Genomic DNA, 15,504 nt, shown 5'->3' with positions numbered 1-15,504 from the left:
AACTTGCTTTCTGTTTACTAAATTTTATTAGTCACTGTTGCTTGAATTCCCCTAAGGGATTCGGTGTAGGGTAGGCTTTGGAGAATAGAGTTCCTGATTTTCTATTTAGTAGTTGCAAGTGAAAATTATTTAACTCCCTCATTGCAGTCAGCAGATATGTGCCTTTCTGAGCCTCAGTTTCCTGAGTAATAAAATTCTCATGCAGTTTAAATCAGGCCAGTGTATAAAATATCAAATATTAAAATTTGGTAAGGTTATGTACAGAAACCCAAGACATATGGACCCACTAAGAAAAATTCCACCATTTACCCTAACAGCTGCTCTTCTGGTAGTTGATGTTCAGTGGCCTGGTAGAAACCTGCATGGGACTATATCACATTTGGGAATAAACTCAAGGCATAACAATTTTATAGACAATTAGACTATTTCATAGGCTTATATATTTAATATTTGATAGCTTTTTAAAAATTATTTTATTATTTTTAAAATTTTTTTAAATTTATTCATGAGAGACACAGAGAGAGGCAGAGACACAGGCAGAGGGAGAAGCAGGCTCCATGCAGGAAGCCCGATGCGGGCTTGATCCTGGGACCCTGGGATCACGCCCTGAGCCAAAGGCAGACACTCTCAGCTGCTGAGCCACCCAGGTGTCCGTTCATTTTCCTTTGTTTCCATGTCCCTTTTTATTTCTTCTTTGATTTCCTGGTTGACACATTCATTGTTTACTTGCATGTTATTTAACCTCAATTTATTTGTGGTCTTTCCAGATTTTTTCTTATGTTTGACTTCTAGTTTTATAGTGTGGTTAGAAATTATGTATAGAAAAAAAAAGAAATTATGTATAGTATGACTTCAGTATTTGTGAATTTGTTGGGGTTTGTGGGCTAACGTGAAGATAAGTTTTATTATTCCAATAATATGGCAATTAAAATTTAATGGTATTTCCTTCAGAGTTTTAAATTCTTAGAATTTTGTAGATGAAGTCCCATTTGAACTATTTTTAGTCTGTATATTGATTCATGTGGCTCAAATTCACTCATTTAACTGCTATATATAGTATTCTGTTATGTGAACAGATAGTATATTCATTGTTTTTGTTTGTGAATAATTGAGTTATTTCCAGATTTTCTCTAGTGTAAGCAGTGCTGCAATTTGTACATTCTTTTTTCATATCTTTAGCGACCATGTGCAACACAAACCTCTTTCTTTTCCTAAAGATTTCTGTATCTGAGTGTGAGAGAGCCGAGGTGGGGGAGAGGGGAGTATGAGGGGGGGACAGAGGAAGAAGGAGAAGCAGACTCCCTGCTGTGCAGGGAGCCTGATGCAGGGCTCCATCCCATGACCCTGGGATCATGACCTGAGCTGAAGGCAGACACTTAACTGAATGAGCCACCCAGGTGCTGTGCCCCCCCCAACACAAACTTTCTAAGTAACTTTATAATATTTGCCTGATATATCAGACATTTAAAAAATATTTACTGTTTTTAAGTGTATGATTCATTGCCTTTAAGTACATACATTGGCATTCTTGTGCAACTGTTCTCCATTTCCAGAACTTTTTCATCATTTGCAACACAAAACTTTACCCATTAAATAGTAATTGTGTATTTCCTCCCCTTTCCAGCCCTCTAATGTGCTGTCTCTATGAATTTGACTATTTTAGGAACCTTAACTAAGTGGAATTATACAATATTTGTCCTTTGTTGTGTTTGACTTAATCATTTAGTATAATGTTTTCAAAGTTAATTTATATTATAGCATGTGTCAGTATTTCACTTCTTTTTGGGGAATATTATTCCTTTTATTTCATGTATTGTATTTTGTTTTTCCATTCATCTGTCTTTGATGGATGTTGGTTATTTGTACCTTTTGGCTCTTGTAAATAATGCTGGTATGAATGTTCTTGTGTAAATATCTGAGTCCCAGCTTTCATTTCTTTTGGATATATACTTGGGGTTTTAATTGCTGGGTCATATGGTAATTCCATGTTTAACTTTTTGAAGTATTACCATACTGTTTTTCTACCAGCAAACCATTCAGTATTCCTACCAGCAGTACATTCAAGGTTCCAATTTCTCCACTTCTTCATCAACACTTGTTATTTAAAAAAACAAAAAAAAAAAAACAAAAAAAACCACTTGTTATTTTTCATTTTTTTTGTAATACAAATGGATGTGAAATGGTATATCATTTGGTTTTGATTTGCTTTTCTCTAATGATAATGATTGGCAATGTAGAGGCTCTTTTTGTGTGCTCATTGTGTATTTGTACCTCTTTTCTTCTTGAGAAATATTTAAGTCATTTGCTTATTTTTAATTTTTCTTTGTTGTTGAGTTCTAGGATTTTCTTATATCCTGTGGATATTAATACCATTTCAGATATATGATTTGGAAATATTTTCTCATACTCTGTGGGTTGTCTTTTCACTCTATTGATGGTATTCTTTTTTTTTTAAATTTTTTTAAAATTTATTTATGATAGTCACAGAGAGAGATTGAGAGAGAGGCAGAGACACAGGCAGAGGGAGAAGCAGGCTCCATGCACCGGGAGCCTGACGTGGGACTCGATCCCGGGTCTCCAGGATCTCACCCTGGGCCAAAGGCAGGCGCCAAACTGCTGCGCCGCCCAGGGATCCCGATGGTATTCTTTGATGCACAAAAGGTTTTCATTTTTTTCTTTTGTTGCCTTGTAGTTTTGGTGTCCCATTTAAGAAATCATCATGAAATCCAATGTCATGAAGATTTTTTCCCCATGTTTTCTTCCAGTAATTTAATACTTTCAGCTACTGTGTTTAGTTCTTTGATGCATTTTGTGTTAATTTTTATATGTGATGTCAGGCAAGGGTCCAGCTTAATTCTTTGGCATGTCTATATCCAGTTTTCCCAGCACTATTTGTTGAAAGAACTGCCCTTTCTCAGTTGAATGATCTTGACACCCTTGTTGAAAATCACTGGCCATATCTACACAAGGGTTTAGTTTTGAAATTTCTGTTCCATTGGTCTGTATGTTTGTTTTTAAGGCAGTACCACAGTGTTTCAGTTACTTTAGCTCTGCTGTTAGTTTTGAAATAAAGAAGTGTGAGTTCTTGAACTTTTGTTTTTCATGATTGTTTTGGTTTTCAGGATTCATTGAGCTTCTCCATGAATTTTAGGATGGGTTTTTCTGCTTTTGCAAAAAATACTGTTGGGATTTTGATAGGAGTTGAAATGAATATCTACGTCATTTGTGTAGTATTTTCATTTTAATAATATGAACTTTTTTCTAATCCATCAACACAGGGTATCTTTCCATTTATTTGTGTCTTTAGTTTCTTTCAGCAGTAAAAATACTGCTGTTTTGCAATTTTCAGTGTACTAATCTTTTGCCTCCTTGGTCAAATTAATTCTAAAATATTTAATTGTTTTCAATGCTATTGTAAATGGAATTGTTTTCATAGTTTCCATTTTGGACTGTTCAGTGTTAATGTATAGAAATGCAACTGGGGGATCCCTGGGTGGCCCCTGGGTGGCGCAGCGGTTTAGCGCCTGCCTTTGGCCCAGGGCGTGATCCTGGAGACCCAGGATCAAATCCCACATCGGGCTCCCTGCATGGAGCCTGCTTCTCCCTCTGCCTGTGTCTCTGCCTCTCTCTCCCTCTCTGTGTGTGACTATCATAAATAAATAAAAATTAAAAAAAAATGCAACTGGTTTTTGTGTGTTGATTTTGTATCTACTAACTGTACTGAATTTTGTTATTAACTCTCTCAGAAATTTTTTGTGATTTATTTAAGGTTTTCTTCATTTAAGATTCCATGTGTGAACAGAGATAATATAACTCTTTCCAGGCTGGATAATAATATTTTTATCTATGCTATTTTAAACAGTCATGAAGTGAACAAAAATTTTTAAGTATTTACTGTTCATTTTTCTATGACAAAACCATTTTGGTCATTATGATCATACCCATGATCATTTAACCGAATTTCAGAGACTGTATGGTCCATTGTTGTGTCTTAAACACAGCAGCTCATTTATGGGAACAGGTAGATGAATGAGATGAAAGTGAAAAATAGTTTTGTAAGGCATTATTATTGAATGAAAGTGGGTAATAAATACACAGACTTTTTCTTAAAACTGCATATGAATATATATTTATCTCATAATAAAAAATATAACATAAGTGACTAGTTCTTCTAAACATATATATCTCCAAAATAATAGTACAGAAGAGTACACATATAATATCTGGAATTCCACAGTTTATCATGGAAATAAAGTAGTAAGACTTTAAAGGGAAAGAACACAGCTTATAGTTAAGAATACTGACATCAGGACTCAATTTGTTTAAATTTAGTTATTCATGATATGGTTAGCTTACAGGAAGAATTAAATTTTTTTTGATCTGCTTGCAGATAGGTCAGATTTCGCAAATCATCAGTATCAGGCCAGTATTGAAATTGTGTGACTGTCAGCCTGAAGGCTGAATACATTGTTCCTCAATGGAGATTTTTAACTACTCTTAAAGGATGGTTTTAAGGACTTACTTAGCACCTACAGTTAAGTAATGTACATAGTATTGATTGAGTCAGCTATACATTTGGTAAAGGCCTGAGGAAGAGTGTGACAGCCATGTCTGGATTTAATAAAAAATATCATTTTAATAAAGTTCACAATTATAAAACTGGTAAGTTAACGTTTATGGTTTTTGCCATAGGAATATGGGCAGCCTGGGTGGCTCCGCAGTTTAGTGCCGCCTTTGGCCCAGGGCCTGATACTGGAGACCCGGGATTGAGCCCTACGTCGGGCTCCCTGCGTGGAGCCTGCTTCTCCTTCTGCCTGTGTCTCTGCCTCTCTCTCTGCATCTCTCATGAATAAATAAAAAAATAAAAGGAATATTATGTAGTTTACAAAAGGTTTGATAAATGTTGCCTTTTTAAACAGTTGGTTTGATGTGTTTATTTTTTTATTTTATTTTATTTTATTTTTTTAAAGATTTTATTTATTTAAAGATTTATTTATTCATGAGACAGAGAGAGAGAGAGAGAGAGAGAGAGAGAGAGGCGGAAAAGCAGGCTCCACGCAGGGATCCTGACGTGGGACCCAATCCCGGGTCTCCAGGATCATACCCCGGGCTGAAGGTTGCTCTAAACCGCTGGGCCAATGGGGCTGCCCGTTTGATGTGTTTAAAATACCATCTCCACAAATGAGACTTACACAATTACAAGGATCATCTGTCAACTGTGATTCTAGAAATGAGGCAGATTTTGGAAACTAACATCAGAGTTTTTATATGCAGATGAGTATTTTTCTTCTAAGTGTTCGCTGTAGGAGACCATGCTGATGTCAGTGATGTCATTCCTGAGGACATTTTTTGAGAACCCTCCTATTGTAACCCATTTAGATGTCGTGCAAGAAAATAAATCTTTAGATATACTTCAGATTTTGGCAAAAAGTAATTTGAACCAACTTGATAACTTGCCATATTTGACTCTAAATGACATTTGGCTATTTGTAAAAAAAAATCACAAATCACAACCACCCTCAAAGAGGGAAAATTTTTCAAATAAATGGGCAAAATTTTTTAGGTATCAAAACATTTTTTTTTTACTATTTGGCTTCTACCCGGTCTCGTAATTTATAATATTGCACAAATATGTTTTTATAAAAGTGCTATCCTTCACAGAAGGAAAGATTTCTACTGATTGTATACAGTTTTAATTTTTTGCATTTGGTGGTTATATATCAGTGGATTACACTGATTTATCCATAGTCCTGACCTTGGCCAGCTGCAGCACGAATTCTTGTGGTTGGATTTCTGTGAATTCTAGGAATGAGTGAGAAAATGATTATTCTGCTAGTTTGCTGTACTCCTTCCTAAAGAATAACTTTTTGCTCTTTGTAATCTATTGATGGGACCAGATGTAGAATGACATTCATTCTTATTTTTGAATTTTCGTTACAAAGACTATTGGGTAGGGCAGCCGGGGGGGGGGGGGGTCGGTGGCTCAGCGGTTTAGTGCTGCGTTCAGCCCAGGGTGTGATCCCTGGAGACCCAAGATCGAGTCCCATGTTGGGTCCCTGCATGGAGCCTGCTTCTCCCTCTGCCTATGTCTCTACCTCTCTGCCCCCCCCTTCTCTCTCTCTCTCTCTGTGTGTCTCTCATGAATAAATAAAAATCTTAAAAAAAAACAAGGACACTTGGGTAGATCTTTTGCTCTGGTTCCATTTTCTAATTTAAGATTAAGGGCTCTGAGTAACTCAGTAACTTTTCATACATTTAAGTGTTTTCAAAAGCAAGATTATGGCAAAAAGAAATTAGACCAAGTCTTGGTACCTTTATTTTAGAAGCAAGTTTGTTTCAAAGGTTTGTAAAACAAAAAAATAAAACAAACTCTCTTCATCAAAACAAAACAACCAAAATCCCACACAATAGCATGTCTTTTATATCTCGTTTCTTTTTCTTTCCCTTCATATCCTGGGTTCTCCCTAGCCAAACATAGGACAGTGGTGCAGAAGGGACTATTGGAGTTGGGGTGGGCCCAGTGCACTGCTTGAATGGGGATGGTTCCTGGCCCAGTAACCAATAACATAGCTCTTAGCTGATTCAGTGTTTTAATTTTCATTCTGTTTATTATTAGTGAGATTGCAGTGCTTTTTCTGCCAATTTTTTTTACATGTGTATTCCCTTTTAAAAAATTATTTCTGTTTTTTATTCATTATCTACTGTGACTTCAGTAGCTTTAAACATATAATGAGGATGTCTTTATCTCCTTATTTTCAAGTTATTTGCCTTTTACATTTTAGTTATGGATATTTTTGGAAGTGTATGCACAAGTTTTATTTTTTTATGTAAATGTGTAGGTATATTCTTGAATTTCTACCCCCTGCATTTTTATTGAACAAATACACTATTTAAACCAATTTAGTTTATAATTCAACTTTATTTTTATAATTCAACTTTTTTAAAGAAAATTTATAAACAAAATTTATAATATTAAAAAAAGAAAATTTATAATATTGTATGCATTTGTCACACTTTGTAATTCTAGAACATTTTCATTGCTCCAAAAAGTAGCCTGTACCTCCCAATACTACACTTACTTAATCCCCTGGAAATCACTGATCTTCATGTCTCTTTAGAATTGCCTAATCTGGGGGGATCCCTGGGTGGCGCAGCGGTTTGGCGCCTGCCTTTGGCCCAGGGCACGATCCTGGAGACCCAGGATCAAATCCCATATCTGGCTCCCGGTGCATGGAGCCTGCTTCTCCCTCTGCCTGTGTCTCTGTGTCTGTCTGTCTCTCTCTCTCTCTCTCTCTCTCATAAATAAATAAATAAAAATTGAAAAAAGAAAAAAAAAGAATTGCCTAATCTGGACATTTCAAATATGTACATGGAATCATCCAATATGTGGCATTGTGCACTTGCCTTTTGTAGCATAATATTTGCAAGTGTTATCTCTGTGTTAACATGGATGGATATTTTACTGCTGTTATCAGGACATAAAATTCCATTGCTTATTTATCAGTTGGTAAACACATAGGTACTTTTTACTTTTTTGCCTATTATGAATATTACTGCCATTTGTGTACAGTAGTTTTTGAGTGGACATAGGATTTAATTCTTTTGGATATATATCTAGGAATGGAATTACTGAGTCATTTGGTAACTGTGTTTATTAACTTTTTGAAGTACTACTAAATTGTTTTTCAGAATGACTGCACCAAGTTACATCTCCATCAGGAATGTCTGTGGATTCCAGTTTCTCTACACTCATGCCAGCCCTTATTTTTCATTTTGAAAATTATTATATCCACATTACTTAGTGTGAAATAGTGTCTTGTAGTTTTGATTTGCATTTTTCTAATGATTAATAATCTTGAACATTTTCCATTTGTTTACTAGTGCTTTGTATATCTTCTTGGAGAAGTGCTTATCTATATCCTTTGCCCATTTGTAAATTGGGTTCTTTCTATTTATTCAGTTATAAAAATTCTTTATTAAAAGAAAAAGGTGCTTTTAAAGGAGATATATCATCTTATTGAAGAATATATATATTATGTAAAAGGATAGTAATACCTTTTCAGATATATGATTTGGATTTTTTATATATATGTATATATATATTTTTTATTGAAGTTTGATTTGTCAACATATAGTATAACACCCAGTGTTCATCCCAAAAAGTAGCCTCCTCAGTGCCCGTCACCCAGTCACCCCATTCCACTGCCCACCTCCCCTTCCACTTCCCCTTGTTAATTTCCCAGAGTTAGGAGTCTCTCATGTATTTCATCCCCTCTAATTTTTCCCCACTCATTTCCCCTTTTCCTTATAATCCCTTTCACTATTTCTTACATTCCCCATATGAATGAAACCATATGATGATTGTCCTTCTCTGATTGACTTATTTCACTCAGCATAATACCCTCCAGTTCCATTCACATCGAAGCAAGTAGCTCTACTTTTAACTCTTTGAGGAACCTCCACACAGTTTTCCAGAGTGGTTGTACCAGTTGACATTCCCACCAACAGTGCAAGAGGGTTCCCCTTTCTCTACATCCTCTCCAACATCTGTTGTTTCCTGTCTTAATTGTCACCATTCTAACTGCTGTGAGGTGGTATCCTATTGTGGTTTTGATTTGTATTTCCCTGATGACAAGTGATGCAGAGCATTTTCTCATGGTCACGTGTATGTTGTGTCTTTGGTGAAATTCCTGGTCATGTCTTCTGCCCATTTCATAATTGGATTTTTGGTTTTTTGGGTGTTGAGTTTAATAAGTTCTTTATAGATCTTGGATACTAGCCCCTTATTTGATATGTCATTTGCAAACATATTCTCCCATTCTGTAGGTTGTCTTTTAGTTTTGTTGACTGTATCTTTCCTGTGCAAAAGCTTCTTATCTTGATGAAGTCCCAATAGTTCATTTTTGCTTTTGTTTCTTTTGCCTTTGTGGATGTATCTTGCAAGAAGTTACTGTGGCTGAGTTCAAAAAGGGTGTTGCCTGTGTTCTCCTCTAGGATTTTGATGGAATCTTGTCTCACATTTAGATCTTTCATCCATTTTGAGTTTCTCTTTGTGTATGGTGAAAGAGAGTGGTCTAGTTTCATTCTTCTGCATGTGGATGTCCAATTTTCCCAGCACCATTTATTGAAGAGACTTTCTTCCAATGGATAGTCTTTCCTCCTTTATCGAATATTAGTTGACCATAAAGTTCAGGGTCCACCTCTGGGTTCTCTGTTCTGTTCCACTGATCTATGTGTCTGTTTTTGTGCCAGTATCATTGTCTTGATGATCACAGGTTTGTAGTACAGCTTGAAATCCAGCATTGTGATGCCCCCGGATCTGGTTTTCTTTTTCAATATTCCCCTGGCTATTTGGGGTCTTTTCTGATTCCGTACAAATCTTAAGATTATTTGTTCCAACTCTGTGAAGGAAGTCCATGGTACTGTGATAGGGATTGCATTGAACGTGTAAATTGCCCTGGATAGCGTAGACATTTTCACAATATTCATTCTTCCAATCCATGAACATGGATGTTTTTCCATCTCTTTGTGTCTTCCTCATTTTCTTTCAGAAATGTTCTGTAGTTTTTAGGGTATAGATCCTTTACCTCTTTGGTTAGGTTTATTCCTAGGTATCTCATGCTTTTGGGTGCAATTGTCAATGGGATTGACTCCTTAATTTTTCTTTCTTCAGTCTCATTGTTAGTGTATAGAAATGCCACTGATTTTTGGGCATTGATTTTGTATCCTGCCACACTGTCGAATTGCTGTAGGAGTCCTCGCAATCTTGGGTTGGAGACTTTTGGGTTTTTTGCATATGGTATTGTGTTATTTGTGAAGAGGGAAACATCTTTGCCAGTTTGAATGCATTTTATTTCTTTTGGTTGCCTGATCGCTGAGGCGAGTACTATGTTGAATAGCAGTGGTAAGAGTGGACCTCCCTGTCGTCTTCCTGATCTTAGGAGAAAGGCTCCCAGTGTTTCCCCATTGAGAATGATATTTGCTGTGGGCTTTTTGTAGATGGCTTTTAAGATGCTGAGGAATGTTCCCTCTGTCCCTACACTCTGAAGAGTTTTGATCAGGAATGGATGCAGTGTTTTGTCAAATGCTTTCTCTGCATCTTTTGAGAAGATCATATGGTTCTTGTTTTTTCTTTTGTTGATAAGATCTATCATGTTGATTATTTTACAAGTGTTGAATCAACTTTGCATCCCAGCGAGAAGTCCCACTTGGTCATGGTGAATAACATTTCTAATGCACTGTTGAATCCTATTGGCTAGTGTCTTGTTGAGAATTTTTGCATCTGTGTTCATCAGGGATATTGGTCTATAATTCTCATTTTTGGTGGAGTCTTTGTCTGGTTTTGGAATCAAGGTGATGCTGGCCTCATAAAGTGATTTTGGACGTATTCTGTCCCTTTCTGTCTTTCGGAACAGCTTTAGTAGAGTAGGTATTATTTCTTCTTTAAAAGTTTGATAGAATTCCCCTGGGAAGCCATCTGGCCCTGGACTTTTGTGTCTTCGGAGGTTTTTGATAACTGCTTCAATTTTCTCTCTGGTTATTGGCCTGTTCAGGTTTTCTCTTTCTTCCTGTTTCTGTTTTGGTAATTTGTGGGTTTCCAGAACTGCATGCATTCCTCTAGATTGCCTTATTTATTGGCATATAGCTGCTCACATATGTTTTTAAAATCCTTTGTATTTCTTTGGTATTGGTTGTGATCTCTCCTGTTTCATTCATGATTTTATTAATTTGAGTATTTTTTAATAAGGCTGGGTAATGGTTTATTTTATCTTATAATACTTTTAAAGAATCAGCTCCTGGTTTAGTTGATCCGTTCTGCAGTTCTTCTGGTCCCTATTTCATTGATTTCTGATCAAATATTTATTATCTCTCGGCCTCTGCTTGGTGTAGGTTTTATTTGCTGTTATTTCTTCATTCTTTTGAGTGTGAGGTTAGCTTGTGTATTTGAGTTTTTTCCAATTTTTACGGAGGCTTGTATTGCGATGTATTTCCCTCTTAGGACCATTTTTGCTGTATCCCAAAGATTATGAATGGTGTATCTTCATTTTCATTAGTTTCCATGAGTCTTTTTAATTCTTCTTTGATTTCCTTGGTTGACCCATTCATCCTTTAGTGGGATGCTCTTTAACCTCCATGTATTTGAGTTTCTTCCAAATTTTTTCTTGTGATTGAGTTCTAGTTTCAAAGCACTGTGGTCTGAAAATATGCAGGGGGAGCATCCCAATGTTTTGGTATCAGTTGAGACCTGATTTGTGACCCAGTATGTGGTCTATTCTGGAGAAAGTTCCATGTGCACTTGAGAAGAATGTGTATTCAGTTGCATTTGGATGTAAAGTTCTGTAGATATCTGTGAAATCCATCTGGTCCAGTGTATCATTTAAAGCTCTTGTTTCTTTGGGGATGTGCTTAGAATATCTGTCATTTGTAGAAAGCGCCATGTTGAAGTCTCCTACTATTTGTGTATTATTATCTATGTCTTTACTTTGGTTATTAATTGATACACTTGGCAGCTCCCACATTAGGGGTATAAATCTTCATGATTGTTTGGTCTTCTTGTTGGATAGACCCTTTAAGTATAGTATAGTGTCCCTTTTCATCTCTTTCTACCGTCTTTAGGATAAACTTTAATTTATCTGGTATGAGGATTGCTACCCCAGTTTTCTTTTGAGGACCATTTCAGTGGTAAATGGTTCTCCCTCCTTTCATTTTCAGGCTGGAGGTGTCCTGAGGTATCAAATGAGTCTTTAGTAGATAACAAATTGTTGGTCTTGCTTTTTTATCCCGTCTGAAACCTTTCATCTTTTGATGGGATTATTTAGCTCATTCATGTTCAGAGTAACTATTGAAAGATACAAATTTAGTGTCATCATAATACTCTTCAGAATCTGTTTTTGTTGATTATTTCTTTGGGACTCCTCTTTCTTTTACAGGGTCCCCCTTAATTTTTCTTGCAGAGTTGGTTTGGGGGTCACATATTCTTTCAGTTTTTGCCTTTATCTTTATCTCTCCTTCTATTTTGAATGTCAGTCTTTCTGGATAATGTGTTCTTGCCTGCATGTTCTTCTTGTTTAGTACCTTAAATATATCATACCAGCCCTTTTTGCCCTGCCAGGTCTCTGTTTAGAAGTCTTTGGTTAATCTGATATTTCTCCCCATATAAGTTAAGAATTTCTGGTCTCTTGCTGCTTTCAGGATTTTCTCTTTATCTTTGGAATTTGCAAGTTACACTATTAAATATCGAGGTATTGAACGGTTTTTATTGATTTTGTGCTGATTTCTCCTGGATCAGAATTTTTGTTTCCCTCCCCCAATTAGGGAAGTTCTCCTCTATGATTTGTTCAAATATACATTTTGGCCCTCGTCCCTCTTGGCATTTTCTACAACCCCACTTATACGTATATTCTTTCTTCTGAGGCTATCATTTATTTTCCTTAACCTTTCCTCATGGTTTTTTAATTGTTTTTCTCTTTTTTTCCTCGCCCTCCTTTAGTACCATCAAGTTGTCTTGTATGTCACTCACTATTTCTTTCACTTCATTAACTCTAGCTGTTAGGACATCCAGTTTGGATTGCATCTCATTTAATTGATTTTCAATTTCAGCATGATTAGATATAAATTCTGCACTAAGAAAATCTCTAGAGTCCTTTATGCTTTTTTTTTCCAGAGCCACCTGTAGCTTTATAATTGTGTTCCTGAATTGGCTTTCTGACATCGAATTGTAATCCATATTGTGTAACTCCGTGGCAGAGAGTACTGGTTTTGCTTCTTTATTTTGTGGTGAATTCTTCCTTCTAGTCATTTTGTTCAGTGCAGAGTGACTGTGTATGAGTGGGCTGAGTCAAGAATATCAACCACAACCTAAGTAAATTTCACCATAGGTTATTCTGACAAAGTCAGAGACCAGAAAATGAAAACAAAGATCATGAGCAAATAAAACAAAAAGGACTGCTAAAGTGAAAAACAAATTTGAAAACCAAGTATTAAAAAATAAATGTCCAGAAATCCCATAGAAGAAGAAAAAAAAAGAAAAGAAAAGAAAAAACCAAAAGTATAGAGGAAAATGGGAAGAGGGGGGACTGGGAGATGGTGGTGGTGAAGAATTTGTGGTGGAGTGAGAATGTTGTCCTCTTGAGGGGTCCTAGAAGGTGATCCTCTAGGTTCTTAGTGTATTAAATTCTGTATGTTAGAAGATGGTGAATCCCGAATTTATATAAACCAGCAATACTGGGCAGCCTGGGTGGCTCAGCGGGCAGCCTGCTTGGCTCAGCGGTTTAAGCGCCTGTCTTCAGCCTAGGGCGTGATCCTGGAGACCCGGGATTGAGTCCCACATCGGGCTCCCTGCATGGAGCTCTGCCTGTGTCTCTGTGTCTCTCTGTGTCTATCATGAATAAATAAATAAAATCTTAAAAAAAATATACCAGCAATACTTGTAGAAAGCCCCAACAATGACCACCAAAACATAATCGAGATACAAAAGGGGGGCAGAATGGGAAGGAAGAGAGAATATAATCTCACAGAATGAACCAGCATGGTATTCCACTTTATTCTGGGTTGCATGCTGGTCATATTTTAGAAGATACTATCTTCTTCCATTGTAGATCAAAAGTAGGAGAGAAAAGAAAAAAACACCAAACAAAATCCCATATCTCATATATCCTAAAATTTAGTTGAGTATGTTGACAGGAATCTAGAAGTGAAAAATGTATCTGAGACATGTGATTATAGATATGTGAAAGTCAAAATGGAAGAAACTTAAAAATGAAGAGCTGGTAAAATATTGTAGTTAAGGTGGGAAAAGTGAAAAAATATTGGAAATTTTTAGTCTGATATAAAAATGAGTTGTCATGGAAAAAGGAAAGAAAAGAGGGGGAGACCCTCTAGTTCTATATATTATGTGCCCTCGATATTCCATTGGTCCAGAGCTTTCTAATTTTGGTTGGCCAAGAACTTGCTCTTGCCCTGTTCTTCAGCATGTCTTCTGGGGGAGGGGCCTGCTGTGCTGATTCTCATTTGTGTGTGCCTGGGTGGTGATGCTCAACCAGGGTGCTGGCTCAGTGGGAGCTGTTTATCCTGTGAGGTCTTTGTTTTCTGGCGGCCCCACCTGTCCCAGGTACCAGGTGAAACAAGGATGAAAAACAATGGATGTGGCCAGATTTCCAGATGTGGAGTCAGCTCCCAGCAGTAACTACCTCATTCTCCCTGTCTGTACTGGCTTTGATGCTCCCAGGCGACGCAGGTGCACTGATCTGCACAGCTTGGCAGTGCCCAGTGACAGCAGAGTTTTCGCTGTCCTGTGCCTTCCCTGCTTCAGCCTGTCCCAGAGGGAGAGCAGGATCCCAGGCTTTGTCTGCCTGGGCACAGTGGCAGCCAGGGCCCTTTGCTGGTGAAACCACACTCCTGGGGCCGGGGCTCCCGACGGCAATGGAGCACAGTGAGCTCCCTCCGGAGCCTTCCCACCTAACCACCTGGCTTCTCCCAAATACCCCGAGGGCTGCAGCGCTGGAGTCCTTTACCGAGATTGGTCCCAGGTTTCCAGTGAGCTTTCCCCTGGTGCACTTCCTCTAATAGTGACCTCAGGAATCTGGACGCTTCACTGCCCCTCATGAGATTCTGCCCGATTTCCCTGCTAAGCACTTTCCACCTGGGAAAACTCCAGTGCAGATTTTTAAAGTTCCCGCTTCTCCAGGGCTTGGCTTTCCTGTCCCAGATGCTTTCCCCTCTTGCTTTAGCCCAGCTCCTCATGTGACCCCTCCTTCACTTTATTTATTTTTCTTTCTTTCTTTTTTTTCCGGCTTCCTACCATGCTAAAAGGGAAAACTTTTCTCTCTGTAGCATTCCATCTGTTCTCTCTTTAAATCTCAGGTCTAGGGCAGCCCCGGTGGTCCAGTGGTTTGGTGCCGCCAGCAGCCCGGGGTGTGGTCCTGGAGACCCGGGATCCAGTCCCACGTTGGGCTCTCTGTGTGGAGCCTGCTTCTCCCTCTGCCTGTGTCTCTGCCTCTCTCTTTCCCTGTGTCTCTCATGAATAAATTGATAAAATCTTTAAAAAAAAATCTCAGGTCTAATTCGTAGGTGTTCAGGATGTTTTGAAAGTTATCTAGGTAATTTGGTGGGACCAGGTGAGTTGAGGACTCCTACTCCTCCGCCATCTTGCCCTGCCCTCCTATATGATTTGAAAATAGTTTTCAGTTGTATGGCTTGTCTCTTCACGTGCTTTATGGTATCTTTTGGTACACAAAGATTTGAATTTCAATGAAGTTAGTTTTATGTATTTTTCCTCTTTTCAATTTAGGAAATCCTGTATTAGAAATGGGATACATATTTATTTTTTGCATTCTTTTGAGCTTTTAACTTTCAATACTCTATTGGATTACAGATGTACTTATTATGTAACTTAGCAGATATGCTGTAAGAATTTAGTTACATAAATATTTCCCTGGGAATCTGTGTGCTCTTCTAAGTCCTATTTTAGATTTTCTTCATCTTTCTGTCATTTATACAATTATT

At 37.4% G+C, this 15,504-nt stretch overlaps 1 protein-coding gene across 4 annotated transcripts in view; it reads left to right on the top strand.

Annotated features, from left to right (window-relative positions):
- Positions 1-15,504, top strand: part of ATRX (ATRX chromatin remodeler) — a 304,453-nt gene that overhangs the window by 42,629 nt on the left and 246,320 nt on the right. The gene's annotated exons all lie outside the window — the stretch shown is intronic.

Source organism: Nyctereutes procyonoides, unplaced genomic scaffold, assembly GCF_905146905.1.
Source record: "Nyctereutes procyonoides isolate TBG_1078 unplaced genomic scaffold, NYPRO_anot_genome, whole genome shotgun sequence".
Classification (NCBI taxonomy): Eukaryota; Metazoa; Chordata; class Mammalia; order Carnivora; family Canidae; genus Nyctereutes; species Nyctereutes procyonoides.
Note: the sequence above shows the minus strand (reverse complement) of the source record. Positions and strands in the feature narration are given on the sequence as shown.